General features: G+C 36.1%; 1 protein-coding gene across 1 annotated transcript in view; it reads left to right on the top strand.

Annotated features, from left to right (window-relative positions):
* LOC128214151 (cAMP-specific 3',5'-cyclic phosphodiesterase 4C-like) overlaps nucleotides 1-17,462 on the top strand; it is a 406,322-nt gene that overhangs the window by 1,143 nt on the left and 387,717 nt on the right. The window lies entirely within an intron of this gene.

The raw sequence follows: 17,462 nt of genomic DNA, 5'->3' as shown, positions 1-17,462 counted from the left end.
ATAGGGAGTTTTTTCAGTGTCACATATCAAATGAAAGCATGCTTCTTGATCTTTGTCACCTCAGAAAATATTTCAAAGTGTATTTTTATGACTTTATGTTTTAATATTAGGCATAAATATTAAAAGAAAAATCGTTTGTTTCAGTGTAAGATAGCAATATATTTTAACTCGTAGCACCAAAAGTTTATATTTCACTCGTGGCTTCAGCATTTGTGAAGTATAATTTCAGCTTCATGAATGCACCATTTTTACCTCACAATTTCAAGATATGACGGACTCAAGTAATTGTGAAGTCATGAAATTATTAAGTTGAAACCATGAAATCATGAATTTGTTAAGTTAAAATTGTGCAATCTTGAAGTTGTAATTATAAATTCATGAATTCGTGAAGTTGAATTTGCAAAATCTTGAAGATGAAATTGTGAAATAGGGAAATCATGAAATATTAAATTTGAAATGTCATCACCGGTCATTCATAGTAAAAGTTGACTACTCATACCAACACTCGATCAATTGATAGGCAGCATTTTTGTAGACATACTTTAGTCTATATTACCTATTTAACATAATTGTGAATATGGATGTCAGCTTTTATATAATTCACGCACATTCTCCTATTTAGAAACTGTGTAGAAACAAATACTAGTGTCATCTTGAAACGTCAAGAGATTGTACCCTTGTGGAACTGTAAAATTAAGCAACACATTTGGTGAGAGATCATCGTCGGAAACCACGGTACATTTTCCGTTACACTTCATTACGACATAGCATAGTAGTGTATTGGGGGTAGTGAGAGATGAGCTACTGTTGGGCTTACTCCTCAAGGTTACAAACTACTTATTTATACATTTGTAATGTAAATTGGCAATCTTCAGACTGGAAAAAATGCAATTTAAGGTGTTCACATATGTCACTTTCCTTAAATTCATTTCAAATCCAATTGATTTATTTTATAAGCAATAAAAAGGTACTGGTTAGGGACCCCTTTTTACCGGGAAGTGAGGTTTTTCTAAATGAACTTGAAAAATATTAAATATAATTAAATGTAACTTTACAGATAGAAAGTTTTTGGTAGGGCCTAAAAAAAAATACATTTGGTTCGGGTTACCCGACCCTACCTACGGAATAGGCGCCGACCCTACCGTTTTTATAGTCAGTTTGAAATAAAAATGAAAAAAAAAATCGTTTTTTTTAATTGCTTTTCAATATGTAGTTTAAACCTTAAATGCTTATACAGAAGATAGCTTTAACACCATTCTCCAATGATGAAAATGATATCATTTTCATCATTGGAGAATGGTGTTAAAGCTATCCTACCCTACCTATTTTTGAAAAGGATGTAACCCTAACCAAACAATTTTTTTTTTAGGCCTAGGCTCCTGATCTAAATGTCAGTATTTTAATATTTATAATGAACAGTTATTTTGAAGCGAAAGCATTTGCCAAACATATTTATAAATATCCACTGAAAGTACTGTGTACTGTACCAATAATTGGCCAATCTTTGAAATTTTTCGAAGATCTTTAAACAATATTTCTGACTGACAACGAAATATATATCATGTCTTTCTATTTTCTATAAAATCTAATATGTTGCTCTGTTTAAAACAATATTTTTTTATAAATAAATAAATAAATAATTTGTTGAAATTGTTTAAAATTAAATATCTCCAGCCGGAAGAAATATGATGCACTTTCAATATTGCTGATGAATAGCTAATTCTAAGAGAATAATATTAGTTTTCCTAGTTTGAAGTTTCATTTGAACACAGAGTATCATTTGTATGAAAAACAATCATACTGGAATAGCTAAACAACGATTTACAGGGTGGGTGAATAATTGATACAGGCGAAAAAGTGGTCCCATGTTTCTCCTCACTTTAAAGTTATGAACCGTTAATTTTGGAAGTTGGCAAAATTTTAAGTATATAACTCAAAGTACAACAACTAATAATTTGCATTACTCAGTTTTGAATAAAATATTAGTCTGGGGTGGCATTCTCACTCTTGTATATGGAGAATGCATCCTGGGTCCCACCCCGGCACTTGGCATTTAGTTATAACAGACCTCAAGAAGAAGAACTTTTGTGACATCCAGTAATTCATCTTGTAGTTTACAGCAGGGTTCTATCTTGGCAAAAGGATATTTGATACATTTGTTTGATTTCAAACAACTTTTAAGATCAAACGTACATTTTTTCCTTAAAAGATTTTCACAGCACCTATGAATGGCTATCTCAATGTATTAACATGTATGTAACGGAAACAGGATCTGGTTAGAAAATGGTTGTCAGCAGGAGGTAATAATATGGTGTTAATGTGAGGAAATAGTGGACATGGAGAATATGGAAGTATTTTCAGTATTTTGTAGTTGTCCTTTTTAACAAGGATGCCCCCCTCTCCTTCTTGGTTTTTTAAGGAGAATGAGAGTAGTTGGCAGTAGCAGTTGTTCTTAAATGTAACCAGACTTTCAAAGTTTGTTCAATGTAATTTCTTTATTTGGAATGCATGCAGATTTAGAGAAAATTTGTGTATTTAGTTATTTAGTATTCCCCAGGTTTATTACAAGTTCCTTAAACTTGGTAAGAAAGGATGAGTGTACTATCTCAGATGAGTTTTTGGAATACTTAAATCCCTTCTCTCCGGAGGGGAAAAAATCTCTTTAAACTTCCGATCTCCTGGCAGGGGATGATTTGAAATGTGATAAGGATAATGTACATTTTCTAACAACATATATAATTAAAACACTGTGATTTTCAGTTTAAAAAAAAATGCTATTTTAAATAAAATACTCTTTTTCAAGTAGAACATTGAACAAACAAAAATTTGCCCTCAATCTGTTGACCAACAACAGGACATAACAGAGTTGTATTTTATAAGTCAATAAAAGCACATGGTTGTATTGCCCAATGGATTAACAGAAAACCTCATAATCTGGACAAGTTGCAGTAATTGCAGTCACAGGACTGGTCAATTTATGATGATCGTTGAAAATCCTCTTGCGATTGTGAAGGGAGGAAAATCTCCTCTGAAGCCGTCCAGAAAAAAGGTCTAGGAGGCGTATTCTATTCATTAAGCATCTTAGAGAATTTGTCAACTTAGTAAAAATTTCGTAACTTTAAAGGGACTGTACACTAGATTGGCACCAAAATTTATTTTTTTCTGTTACGAATCTCATGACAATTATTTATTGAAATTTACTCTTTGACATCATAATTGTAAAAAAATACCAAAATGTAAAAAGGCAGGTAGACATACCTAGTAATCTTTTTTAATGGAAAATACGAAAAAACTGCGAGAAATAAATTCATTGTAAACTATGTGGTACTTCAGTTAGTAAGTATCAATGCATTGTACACGTTGATACCAAGTTTATGTCAGTTTTCGATAATTTTCTTTTTTTTTGGCTATTTCATCATACGGAGTACAGTCCCTTTAACAATGATTATTTTGTACCCTCTACTTTTCAACAAATTTATTTATATGCATATATTTTCTATACCATGTTTTTGCTTATTGACCTTTTGTTTTGTGTACAAACATTGTTAGTTTTCTTAAATTCAACTTAAAAAAAGGAGGCAATTTTACATTAAGTTGTCCATATTCACTAAGGGCGTTTTTTTTATACCAAAGCAGTTTCAGTTTTGGTTTCAATTGTTTTGAAACCGGTTTTGATTGTTTTGCTTGAAGTATTACAAATGCATAGTTTTGTGTACATTTCAACAACATGGCGGAGCTACTGCATGTAGCCATTATTTCTAAACTTCTTTAAAACAATGATACCGCAGATGGTTGCTTTCATGTTTTATGTAAAAGGTGTTTCAACTCGTGTTGGGAGTGCTGTCCGCCATGTTGTTTTTCAAAGTGAACTAGTTTTCAAATGGAACTTACCGATGAAACCGACTCTAGTAGGGGTTGCCATAGTTTCAAAAACTGGTTTTGGTTTTCGTTAAAAAAAACAGTAAAACTGGTTTTGGTTTAATTTGAAACTGTAACAACAAATACACAGTTTGTGAAACCGAAACTAGTTAATTTCCAACAAAAACGCTCTAAGATGAAGGCTCGAAGATGCTTAAGATGCTTTATGAAAACAGGCGGCCCTTGTAAAGGGATATCATGAACTTTTACAATGTTTCATTTTTTATGCCCCCACAAAGTGGCGGCATATAGGGTTGCCCTTGTCCGTACGTCTGTCTGTCTGTCTGTCTGTCTGTCTGTCTGTCTGTACGTACGTACGTCCCGAAGATTGTTTCCGATCTAATTCTTGAAAACCGTTTGTCCAATCCTCACCAAACTTTAAACACATGTTTGTGACCATAATATCTTGATCAAGTTCGATAGTCATGGAAATCGCTTTAGTCATTTAGGAGTTACGGCCCTTTTTTGCCAAAAATACTTCAAAAATATATGTTTCCAATTGTTTCGGATCTAATTCTTGAAAACCGTTTGTCCAATCCTCACCAAACTTTAAACACATGTTTGTGACCATAATATCTTGATCAAGTTCGATAGTCATGGAAATCGCTTTAGTCATTTAGGAGTTACTGCCCTTTTTTGCCAAAAATACTTCAAAAATATATGTTTCCAATCTAATTCTTGAAAACTGTTTGTCCAATCCTCACCAAACTTTAAACACATGTTTGTGACCATAATATCTTGATCAAGTTCGATAGTCATGGAAATCGCTTTAGTCATTTAGGAGTTACGGCCCTTTTTTTCCAAAAATACTTCAAAAATATGTTTCCAATCTAATTCTTGAAAAGTATGTGTCCAATGTGGATCCAACAAGTTTTTTCCTGCCTGAATGGCGCCATATAACCTATACACTCTTGCGATGCCGTAAAACCCAACTCAACTCAACTTATCCTATATGTGCAGATTATCCTGAATAATCATTATGGCTTATTTTTTAATTTGTTATTTCACACCAGTGTACTTATATTTTATAATCATTGGATTGGATGAACAATTTTTAAAACAATATGATGATAAAACAGTTTATTTTCACACGAAAGTGTTCTCCCACACCTGCACTTAATTTAAGACCTACTTAAAGGAAAGAGCAGGTGTGGGCTTATTAATTTTGTTTAAATACTTTTGAAATTCTTCAGAAAGTTTGTTTTCACAATCTCTGACTGATAATGTCATGTATACTGGTACTGGCATGTAAACTGAAACTGCCATATGCACTGATACTGCCATGTATACTGCTGCTGCCATAAATACTGATACTGCCATGTATACTGATACTGCCATGTATACTGATGCTACCATGTATACTGATGCTACCATGTATACTGTTGATGCCATGTATACTGATACTGCCATGTAAAGTGATACTGCCATGTAAACTGATACTGCCATGTATACTGATGCTGCCATGTATACTGATACTGCCATGTATACTGATGCTACCATGTATACTGTTGATGCCATGTATAATGATACTGCCATGTAAACTGATACTGCCATGTATACTGATGCTACCATGTATACTGTTGATGCCATGTATACTGAAACTGCCATGTATAGTGATACTGCCATGTAAACTGATACTGCCATGTATACTGATACTACCATGTATACTGTTGATGCCATGTATACTGATACTGCCAAGTATAGTGATACTGCCATATATACTGATACTGCCATGTATACTGATACTACCATGTATACTGATACTGCCATGTATACTGATACTGCCATGTATACTGATACTGCCATGTATACTGATGCTGCCATATACACTGATACTGCCATGTATACTGATACTGCCATGTATACTGATACTGCCATGTATACTGATGCTGCCATATACACTGATACTGCCATGTATACTGATACTGCCATGTAAACTGATACTGCCATATATACTGATACTGCCATATATACTGATACTGCCATGTATACTAATACTGCCATGTATACTGATACTGCCATGTATTATGTTGTATACTGATACTGCCATGTATACTGATGCTGCCATATACACTGATACTGCCATGTATACTGATACTGCCATGTATACTGATACTGCCATATATACTGATACTGCCATATATACTGATACTGCCATGTATACTGATACTGCCATGTATACTGTTGTATACTGATACTGCCATGTATACTGATGCTGCCATATATACTGATACTGCCATGTATACTGTTGCTGCCATATACACTGATACTGCCATGTATACTGATACTGCCATATATACTGATACTGCCATGTATACTGATACTGCCATGTATACTGATGCTGCCATATACACTGATACTGCCATGTATACTGATATATGCTGATACTGCCATGTATACTGGTGTATGCTGATACTACCATGTAAACTGGTGTATGCTGATACTGCCATGTATACTGATGCTACCATGTATACTGTTGATGTCATGTATACTGATACTGCCATGTATAGTGATACTGCCATATATACTGATACTGCCATGTATACTGATACTACCATGTATACTGATGCTGCCATATGCACTGATACTGCCGTGTATACTGTTGTATACTGATACTGCCATGTATACTGATGTTGCCATATACACTGATACTGCCATGTATGCTGATACTGCCATGTATACTGATGCTGCCATATACACTGATACTGCCATGTATAGTGATACTGCCATATATACTGATAATGCCATGTATACTGATACTACTATGTATACTGATGCTGCCATATACACTGATACTGCCATGTATACTGTTGTATACTGATACTGCCATGTATACTGATGCTGCCATATACACTGATACTGCCATGTATACTGTTGTACACTGATACTGCCATGTATACTGTTGTATGCTGATACTGCCATGTATACTGATGCTGCCATATACACTGATACTGCTATGTATAGTGATACTGCCATGTATACTGATACTGCCATGTATACTGTTGTACACTGATACTGCCATGTATACTGTTGTATGCTGATACTGCCATGTATACTGATGCTGCCATATACACTGATACTGCTATGTATACTGATACTGCCATATATACTGATGCTACCATGTGCACTGATACTGCCATGTATAGTGATACTGCCATGTATACTGATACTGCCATGTATAGTGATACTGCCATGTATAGTGATACTGCCATGTATACTGATGCTACCATGTATAGTGATACTGCCATGTATACTGATGCTGCCATATACACTGATACTGCTATGTATAGTGATACTGCCATGTATACTGATACTGCCATGTATAGTGATACTGCCATGTATAGTGATACTGCCATGTATACTGATACTGCCATGTATAGTGATACTGCCATGTATACTGATACTGCCATGTATAGTGATACTGCCATGTATAGTGATACTGCCATGTATACTGATACTGCCATGTATAGTGATACTGCCATGTATACTGATGCTACCATGTGCACTGATACTGCTATGTATAGTGATACTGCCATGTATAGTTATTCTGCCATATCTACTGATACTGCCATGTATACTGATACTTCCATGTATACTGTTGATGCCATGTATGCTGATGCTGCCATGTATACAGATACTGCCATGTATACTGATGCTACCATGTATATTGTTGATGCCATGTATACTGATACTGCAATATACACTGATGCTGCCATGTATACTGATACTGCCATGTATACTGATGCTACCATGTATACTGTTGATGCCATGTATACTGATACTGCCATGTCTAGTGATACTGCCATATCTACTGATACTGCCATGTATACTGATGCTGCCATATACACTGATACTGCCATGTATACTGATACTGCCATGTATACTGATGCTACCATGTATACTGTTGATGCCATGTATACTGATACTACCATGTATACTGTTGATGCCATGTATACTGATACTGCCATGTATACTGATGCTGCCATGTATACCGATGCTGCCATGTATACTGATGCTGCCATGCATACTAATACTGCCATGTATACTGATGCTGCCATATACACTGATACTGCCATGTATACTGATACTGCCATGTATACTGATGCTACCATGTATACTGATGCTGCCATGTATACCGATGCTGCCATGTATACCGATGCTGCCATGTATACTGTTGATGCCATGTATACTGATGCTGCCATGTATAGTGATACTGCCATGTATACTGATGCTGCCATGTATGCTGATCTGCCATGTATGCTGATGCTACCATGTATACTGTTGATGCCATGTATACTGATACTGCCATGTATAGTGATACTGCCATGTAAACTGATACTGCCATGTATACTGATGCTACCATGTATACTGTTGATGCCATGTATACTGTTGATGCCATGTATGCTGATGCTGCCATGTATATTGATACTGCCATGTATAGTGATACTGCCATGTAAACTGATACTGCCATGTGTACTGATGCTGCCATGTATACTGATGCTACCATGTATACTGTTGATGCCATGTATACTGATGCTGCCATGTATACTGATACTGCCATGTATACTGATACTGCAATATACACTGATGCTGCCATGTATGCTGATACTGCCATGTATGCTGATACTGCCATGTATGCTGATACAGCCATGTATACTGATGTATACTGATACTGCCATGTATAGTGTTACTACCATGTTTACTGATGTATACTGATACTGCCATGTATACTGATACTGCCATGTATACTGATGCTACCATGTATACTGTTGATGCCATGTATACTGATACTGCCATGTATAGTGATACTGCCATGTAAACTGATACTGTCATGTATACTGATACTGCCATGTATACTGATACTGCCAAGTATACTGATACTGCCATGTATACTGATACTGCCATGTATACTGATACTGCCATGTATACTGTTGATGCCATGTATACTGATGCCGCCATGTATACTGATGATGCCTTGTATGCTGATCTGCCATATATGCTGATGCTACCATGTATACTGATGATTCCATGTATACTGATGCTGCCATGTATACTGATACTGTCATGTATACTGATACTGCCATGTATACTGATACTGCCATGTATACTGTTGATGGCATGTATGCTGATGCTGCCATGTATACTGATGCTGCCATGTATGCTGATCTGCCATGTATGCTGATGCTACCATGTATACTGATGATGCCATGTATACTGATGCTGCCATGTATACTGATACTGCCATGTATACTGATACTGCCATGTATACTGATGCCGCCATGTATACTGATGATGCCATGTATACTGATGCTGCCATGTATACTGATCTGCCATGTATACTGTTGATGCCATGTATACTGATCTGCCATGTATACTGATGCCGCCATGTATACTGATACTGCCATGTATACTGATCTGCCATGTATACTGATACTGCCATGTATACTGATGCTGCCATGTATACTGATGCTGCCATGTATACTGATCTGCCATGTATACACTGATGCTGCCATGTATACTGATACTGCCATGTATGCTGATACTGCCATGTATGCTGATGCCGCCATGTATACTGATCTGCCATGTATACTGTTGATGCCATGTATACTGATCTGCCATGTATACTGATACTGCCATGTATACTGATACTGCCATGTATACTGATGCTGCCATGTATACTGATGCTGCCATGTATACTGATCTGCCATGTATACCGATGCTGCCATGTATACTGATACTGCCATGTATACTGATGTATGCTGATACTGCCATGTATGCTGATACTGCCATGTATACTGATCTGCCATGTATGCTGATACTGCCATGTATGCTGATACAGCCATGTATGCTGATACTGCCATGTATACCGTTTATGCCATGTATGCTGATACAGCCATGTATGCTGATACAGCCATGTATGCTGATACTGCCATGTATGCTGATACAGCCATGTATACTGATGTATGCTGATACTGCCATGTATGCTGATACTGCCATGTATACTGATGTATTCTGATACTGCCATGCATACTGGTTTATGCTGATACTGCCATGTATACTGATGTATGCTGATACTGCCATGTATACTGATGAATGCTGATACTGCCATGTATACTGATGTATGCTGATACTGCAAGGTATACTGATACTGCCATGTATGCTGATACTGCAAGGTATACTGATGCTGCCATGTATACTGATGTATGCTGATACTGCAAGGTATACTGATGCTGCCATGTATACTGATGTATGCTGATACTGCAAGGTATACTGATGCTGCCATGTATACTGATGTATGCTGATACTGCAAGGTATAATGGTGATAGTGGTACTCTTGTGTTTGACATGAAAGGGTTTAGCAATTGTCTTCATCAAAAGATTGTTATCTTCTTACCTGAATTCTTGAATAATAAATGGTTCATTGACTCAAAACATTATTAAATTAATATCAGTTCCTGGAATAAATGAAGTGTATGGTTTAATACAAACTGAAACACTGGGAAATGTTGCCTTACTCTGTAGGTTTTCCACAATCATATTGACTTCATCAAGTTCATGGAGTCCATTGTCAGGAACTAAGCTGGAGAAGTGTTCATTGCTTGTAATGTCCTCATTATTGTTCCATATGGATTTACTGGGATTTGCTGGCTGTTCCATGCTGTTGTTGTTTAATTATCAGGTGACAACTTTTGACAACTTGATTGAAAAATATTGCTATGAAATGTTACAGTTTCAGTAGTCAGCATATGTTTCAGCATGCAAAAAAGACAGCAAACAAGCCTCTGAAGTGCACAGTCCTTTTTTGTACCAGAGAATGAAAAACAACATAATTGCAGGTTATAGGATAACCAAAAAGTGCCCTTAAGGTTTGTTGGAAACTTTACACTGGAGATGTGCAATTAATTTTGTTTCTATATTGTTTTCAAACTGTTTGGTTAATATCAATACTAGTTAAAGTTTAAATAATGGCAATGTTTGTTCAAAAGTATTTCACAGGTCAAAAATAAGACAAAATACATGTTTTATATACAATTGTTGTAACTTTAAGTCAGAATAATTGTCTTGGTGAAATGTTAGATATTTATGATAAGGGCTCATTGAATCATTGACTAATTGCAACAACATGTTTAAAAAATTACATATCTTGAGGCCACTTTTTCCACCCAATCCTAATGAATTTTTGTCATGTATTCAAATTGTAAGTGGGTCAACAAGAAGGTCACTTTAGGACACATTTTTAACTCAAATCCATCAAACTTTGTCATAACATTTGTCTATAAAATCAAGGATGTAATTTTTAAGTTAATCAAAACTAGATCACCCATTCAAATATGAGAAAAACAACTTTGACATCCATCAGTGTAATCTTTATTTTAAAATGGGTGAAAGAGTTTGTCTTGATATATACATAATATTGGTCACTTAGTTTATTGGTCACTTAGTTAATTATTAGTTTATTCTATTTCTCCACATAACACTGTATAGGGGAGAATAATTGTGTCAAAATAGACTGACTATCATAGTTTGGTCAGAATGGTAGGGGGCGCTGTTTAGCGCAGGAAAATGATGTAGTGAAGCAGAATTTGGTGAGGGGTGGTCATTTATACCCAACTGTTCTTGGGGGCAACATCAAGTATCATTTTTGATTTGTGACACAAACCCCTCTTTAATAGAAGAATGTTTTGTTGATTTTTCTGATAGTTACTTTGTAATTGCTGAATGAAGCATGTTGAGATGTATTTGCTGTCTCAAATTTGGCGAGTATATCTGAGAAACACACTTAAACGTGATTCACACATGTTACAAATACAAGTTTCCTTGTAAATTAAAAAGGAAAGAATTATATATCGATCTTATCTTTAAACAAATCCATGTAATTCTGATTTATATTCAGCCGCAAGTGTTTTCTCATAAGATTGTGACATGCTCAGTTTTTGGGTGATCTTTGTATATATATACATGTACATTTACATGTATTAAATGGAGGATAATTATTCTGAAATATGTAAAATGGTGAGAAGGCATTAAATTAGAAGTTAAAGAGGATTCTTTTTCTGTTGATTGTCACCCCCTTGTATCTGTTGTCTTCCAAATAAACTTGTCTCATAAAGGCAAATACAGTTGCTTTTTTTTGTTTAGGGTGTGTTGAGTCGACCATTCAAAGGGGCTCATGTTCTATATTATAACCAATCTTCATAGGCTTGGTTAGAAAGATTGTATGGTCAGCTTTCACATTAAAAGCTATGGTCTTCAGGTTAGCAATTTAAAGAGGATAATTGGTTGTTTCAGTGTAAGATTGTAATATATTTCACTGAGTGAGAACCAAAACCTATATTTAAATAGTTACAAAGCCACAACTGAAATATTTACTTTTCAAGGTGTTCAAGAGGTGAAATACTTTGCGATTACAGACTGAAAACATTTTTTTTTAATTTTATGTCTAAAAAGGATATAAAATGACATGTTATTATAGTGTTTCAGAAAATGGCCCCAAATTGTATACAAACTAACTGTCATTTCAGAAATGATGTTGTTGGAACTGTGTCCCACCCCTTTGCGCGCTGATATTTGATCTGGTCATGAGAACAGGCTAAAATTTCAAAACAGTGAAAAATGTCGAATTTACTGTATCAATGTTAATTTCTCAATGTTAATTTCTCTGATAAATCTGTATAAACTACCAGACAGAATATATTTAAGGGCCTTCATGAACCTTTTACGAAAATACAATGTCATTCCAAGATTCAATAGACAATAGGAAATGTCTCATAAAACATTTATGCAATTATTTGGAAGATGCAGTCATTTATCAATTTCTGTTTGCTGCCCTATATGGAAAGGATTTATTTATCATTTTGCCAACTAAGTAAAATTACTAAGGTTTAGTTAATGGAATATTTTATGAAACCAACATTTGCAGTTCATTTTTAGAGAAAATAAATGGAAAGTCATTATGTGAATTGATTTGTCTAATATATTTAGCTGCACTTTATTATTTGATACAAACGTGATCAATTTACTTGTTCAATCATGGCATTGTTCCATTTCAACAATTTTTTTTGGAATTATTTGTTGATGTATTAAGTATGAAAAGTAAATATTGCTCAGAAGTAGAAAATGAATGTATTTGAAACACAGGCCTATACTAGATGCATACAGGGGTATATTACTTTGCACCTGTCATTCTGTTGGTCTGTCTGTTGGTAGACCAAGCCTTGTCTGTTCTAAAACTTGATAGGGAGGTTGGTCAAAAACAGTAGTTAACCTCTATTGATATTGAGGTCATTGCTCATTTTCATGGTGACCTTGACTACAAAAAGCTTGCCTGATAGATAGCTACGGTATGCTAGGTCATATGCTCCTCAAATTTGGTAGGGAGGTTGGTAATGACAAGTAGTTGACCCCTATTGATTTTGAAGTCAGTAGGTCAAAGGTCATGGTGACTGTTGACAGATAAGCTTGTCTGATTGATAATATATGCTTGGTCCTACATTCCTCAAAATTTGTTGGGAGGTTGGTCATGACCAGTATGTGTCCCCTTTTGCTTTTTGAGGTAATTTCGTTGTTGAGGTTACCTTGAATACAACAAACTTACTTGATTTATAACTAGGGTAGGCTGGGTCCTACTCTCCTCAATCTTGGTAGGTTGGTCTTGGCCATTAGATGACACATTGATTTTGAGGTAATCAGGTCAAAGGTCATTGTATTGTTGACCTTGAAATCAAAAAGCTTTTTAATGGATTACTAGTGTATGCTTGGTCTTAAAATTAGTTGGAGGTTGATCCTGACCAGTAATTGACCCCTATTGGGTTGAAAGTTCAAAGGTCATGTTGTGGTAATCTAGGACACATAAAGCTTGTCTGATTAATATCTGGAGTATGTTTGGTCCTACAGTTCTTAAACTTAGTAGGGTGGTTTTAAATAAACACCAGATGACCCCTATCGAGTTTGTGCTTAGCAGGTCAAGAATCAGAGCCACCTTCAACACAAAAACTTGGGGTTTGCCTGAACCTGGGTTTGAACTTACCTGAACCTTTTGAGTCAAACATCCATTGTTTGATCAATTTAAAGAGAAAACTTGGATCTTTAACTTGATGGTGAGGTTTGGTTATGGCCTTTAGTTATACAAAATACAATTTATACAAAATTATTAATTGCATGCAATCAGGAGGCATTGATTCAAACATCCATTGTCCTCAAATATTGGCTATATGCCCAACATGGTCCAATCAGGAGCATTTGTTACATAACTGTGACAGGTGTTGTACACATTACTATGGTTGAACTTACCTGAACCTTTTGAGTCAGAATAATGCATGCATGTATTTGTTTTTTCTGACAACTTTCAAGACACTGTCTTTAATCATCGCAATTCTCTTTCAAACCTTTATCTTTATCACCATTTGTCTTCATCAACTCTTATCATCTTTACCTTTTTTTTTTCTCACCACAGTCATCATTATCCCTTACCTACAGCACACATTGTCCTCTCAAACCCTTGTCTTTATTTCCCCTTGTCTAACCAACCCTTGTCATCATTACCCCTGGTCTAAATCAACCCTTTCCTCATTGCATATAACCTGTTGTTCTCATCACCCCAGGTCTAAACCAACCATTTTCTTCATAACATATCATCTGTTTTGTTCAACACCCCTGGTTTAAACCAACCCTTTCTTCTTTACATATCACCTGATGTTCTCATCCCTCCAGGTCTAAACCAACCCTTTTCTTCATAACATATCATCTTTTGTTCTCAACACCCCTGGTCTAAACCAACCCCTTCCTCATTACATATAACCTGTTCTCATCACCCCTGGTCTAAACCAACTCTTCCTCATTACATATCACCTGATGTTCTCATCACCCCTGGTCTAAACCAACCCTTCCCTCATGACATATCACCTGATGTTCTCATCACCCCTGGTCTAAACCAACTCTTCCTCATTACATATCACCTGATGTTCTCATCACCCCTGGTCTAAACCAACCCTTTCCTCATGACATATCACCTGATGTTCTCATCACCCCTGGTCTAAACCAACTCTTCCTCATTACATATCACCTGATGTTCTCATCACCCCTGGTCTAAACCAACCCTTTCCTCATTACATATCACCTGATGTTCTCATCACCCATGGTCTAAACCAACCCTTTCCTCATTACATATCACCTGATGTTCTCATCACCCTTGGTCTAAACCAACCCTTTCCTCATTACATATCACCTGATGTTCTCATCACCCCTGGTCTAAACCAACCCTTTCCTCATTACATATCACCTGTTGTTCTCATCACCCCTGGTCTAAACCAACCCTTTCCTCATTACATATCAGCTGATGTTCTCATCACCCCTGGTCTAAACCAACCCTTTCCTCATTACATATCACCTGTTGTTCTCATCACCCCTGGTCTAAACCAACCCTTTCCTCATTACATATCACCTGATGTTCTCATCACCCCTGGTCTAAACCAACCCTTTCCTCATTACATATCACCTGATGTTCTCATCACCCCTGGTCTAAACCAACCCTTCCCTCATGACATATCACCTGCTGTTCTCAGCACCTCTGGTCAAAACCAACCCTTTCCTCATTACATATCACCTGATGTTCTCATCACCCCTGGTCTAAACCAACCCTTCCCTCATGACATATCACCTGTTGTTCTCATCACCCCTGGTCTAAACCAACCCTTTCCTCATTACATATCACCTGATGTTCTCATCACCCCTGGTCTAAACCAACCCTTTCCTCATTACATATCACCTGTTGTTCTCATCACCCCTGGTCTAAACCAACCCTTTCCTCATTACATATCACCTGATCCATTACATATCACCTGATGTTCTCATCACCCCTGGTCTAAAGCAACCTTTTCCTCGTTACATATCACCTGATGTTCTCATCACCCTTGGTCTAAACCAACCCTTTTCCTCGTTACATATCACCTGATGTTCTCATCACCCCTGGTCTAAACCAACCCTTTCCTCATTACATATCACCTGATGTTCTCATCACCCCTGGTCTTAACCAACCCTTTTCCTCGTTACATATCACCTGATGTTCTCATCACCCCTGGTCTAAACCAACCCTTTTCCTCATTACATATCACCTGTTGTTCTCATCACCCATGGTCTAATCCAACCCCTTCCTCATTACATATCACCTGCTGCGTTCGTCTTGCATCATGTGTCGTCCAGCGCCAACAATTGCTGATAAACATAATCTTCTCCTAAACCACTTGGACAATTTTGATGAAACATCATCGGAATGATCTTTGGATGGTACTCTTTCAAAATTGTTCAAAGAAATGAATTTTATGCAGAACGTAAGGAAAAACTACATAACTTTTCTCGACAAAAAACATGAGCCTAGAGCTTATATCTTTGGTGTGTAACATTGTCTAGTGGTTGTCTATCAAGTTTATTCAAATGATGCCCCTAAGGTCAAAATTGGCACCACCCTGTGGGTAACAAGCTTACTATAAATATGTTTAATTAAATTCTGATAGTTATGTAAAGTTTACTCTTGAAACAAGGACAACAAGTCTTGTTATATGGTCTCCCCTTCTGTTGAAGATTTTTTTATTTTTGTCTATTTTTAGTAACAAGGGAAAATATTTTAAATTTTATTAGGTCTTCAAAATAGTCACTTCTAAGGATAGTGCACTGTCCGTCATTTGTGTGCCTGTACATAGCACAATTGCTTATGAACTTCAAATTATGCCTGTGGCAAAACTGGCCACGCCCTGAGGTTTTCTTTGGACTTATATATGGTATTTTTTAAAATCTTCTGTTCTGAAACCACTAGGCCCTGACCTTAAATAATATTTTACAAGCATAATTTGTTACAAGCATCATATAGTGGTCCTCTACCAAGATTGTGCAAATTATGACCCTTGGTTCAAAGCCGGTCCCACCCTTTTGACCTACTGTCTTATTTTTGAAGCTACAGCAATGGAATTTTGACCATGTGTAGAGTTTGAAAACAAAGATCAATGTTGTCCTCAGATAACCTTGACTGTGACATTTTGACCTACTTTCTTATTTTTGGAACTACAGCAATGAAATTTGGTCCATGTGTAGAGTTTTGAAAACAAATATCAATGTTTTCCTTGGATGGCCTAGACTGTGACCTTTTGACATACTTTCTTGTTTTTGGAGATACACAACTGAATTTTGGACCATGTGTACTGTTTTTAACAGAAATCAATGTTGTTGCGGCTGACCTTGACTGTAACCTTTTGACCTACTTCTACTATTTTTGAAGCTAGAGCATTGAAATTTGAACTTTAAAGTAAAGAGTTTTAAAAATTGATATCAATGTTGTCCTATAATGACCTTGTCTGTGACCTTTTGACCTACTTTGTTATTCTTTAAGCTCCTGCTGTGAAATTTGGACCATGTGTACAGTTTTCAAAACAAATATCAATGTTATTCTTAATTGACTTTAACTGTGAGCTTTTGACCTACTTTATTTTTTTTTGAAGCTACAGCAAAGCAATTTGGATCATGTTCACAATTTTGAAAACAATTATCAATGTTGT

Source organism: Mya arenaria, chromosome 13, assembly GCF_026914265.1.
Source record: "Mya arenaria isolate MELC-2E11 chromosome 13, ASM2691426v1".
NCBI lineage: Eukaryota > Metazoa > Mollusca > Bivalvia > Myida > Myidae > Mya > Mya arenaria.
Note: the sequence above shows the minus strand (reverse complement) of the source record. Positions and strands in the feature narration are given on the sequence as shown.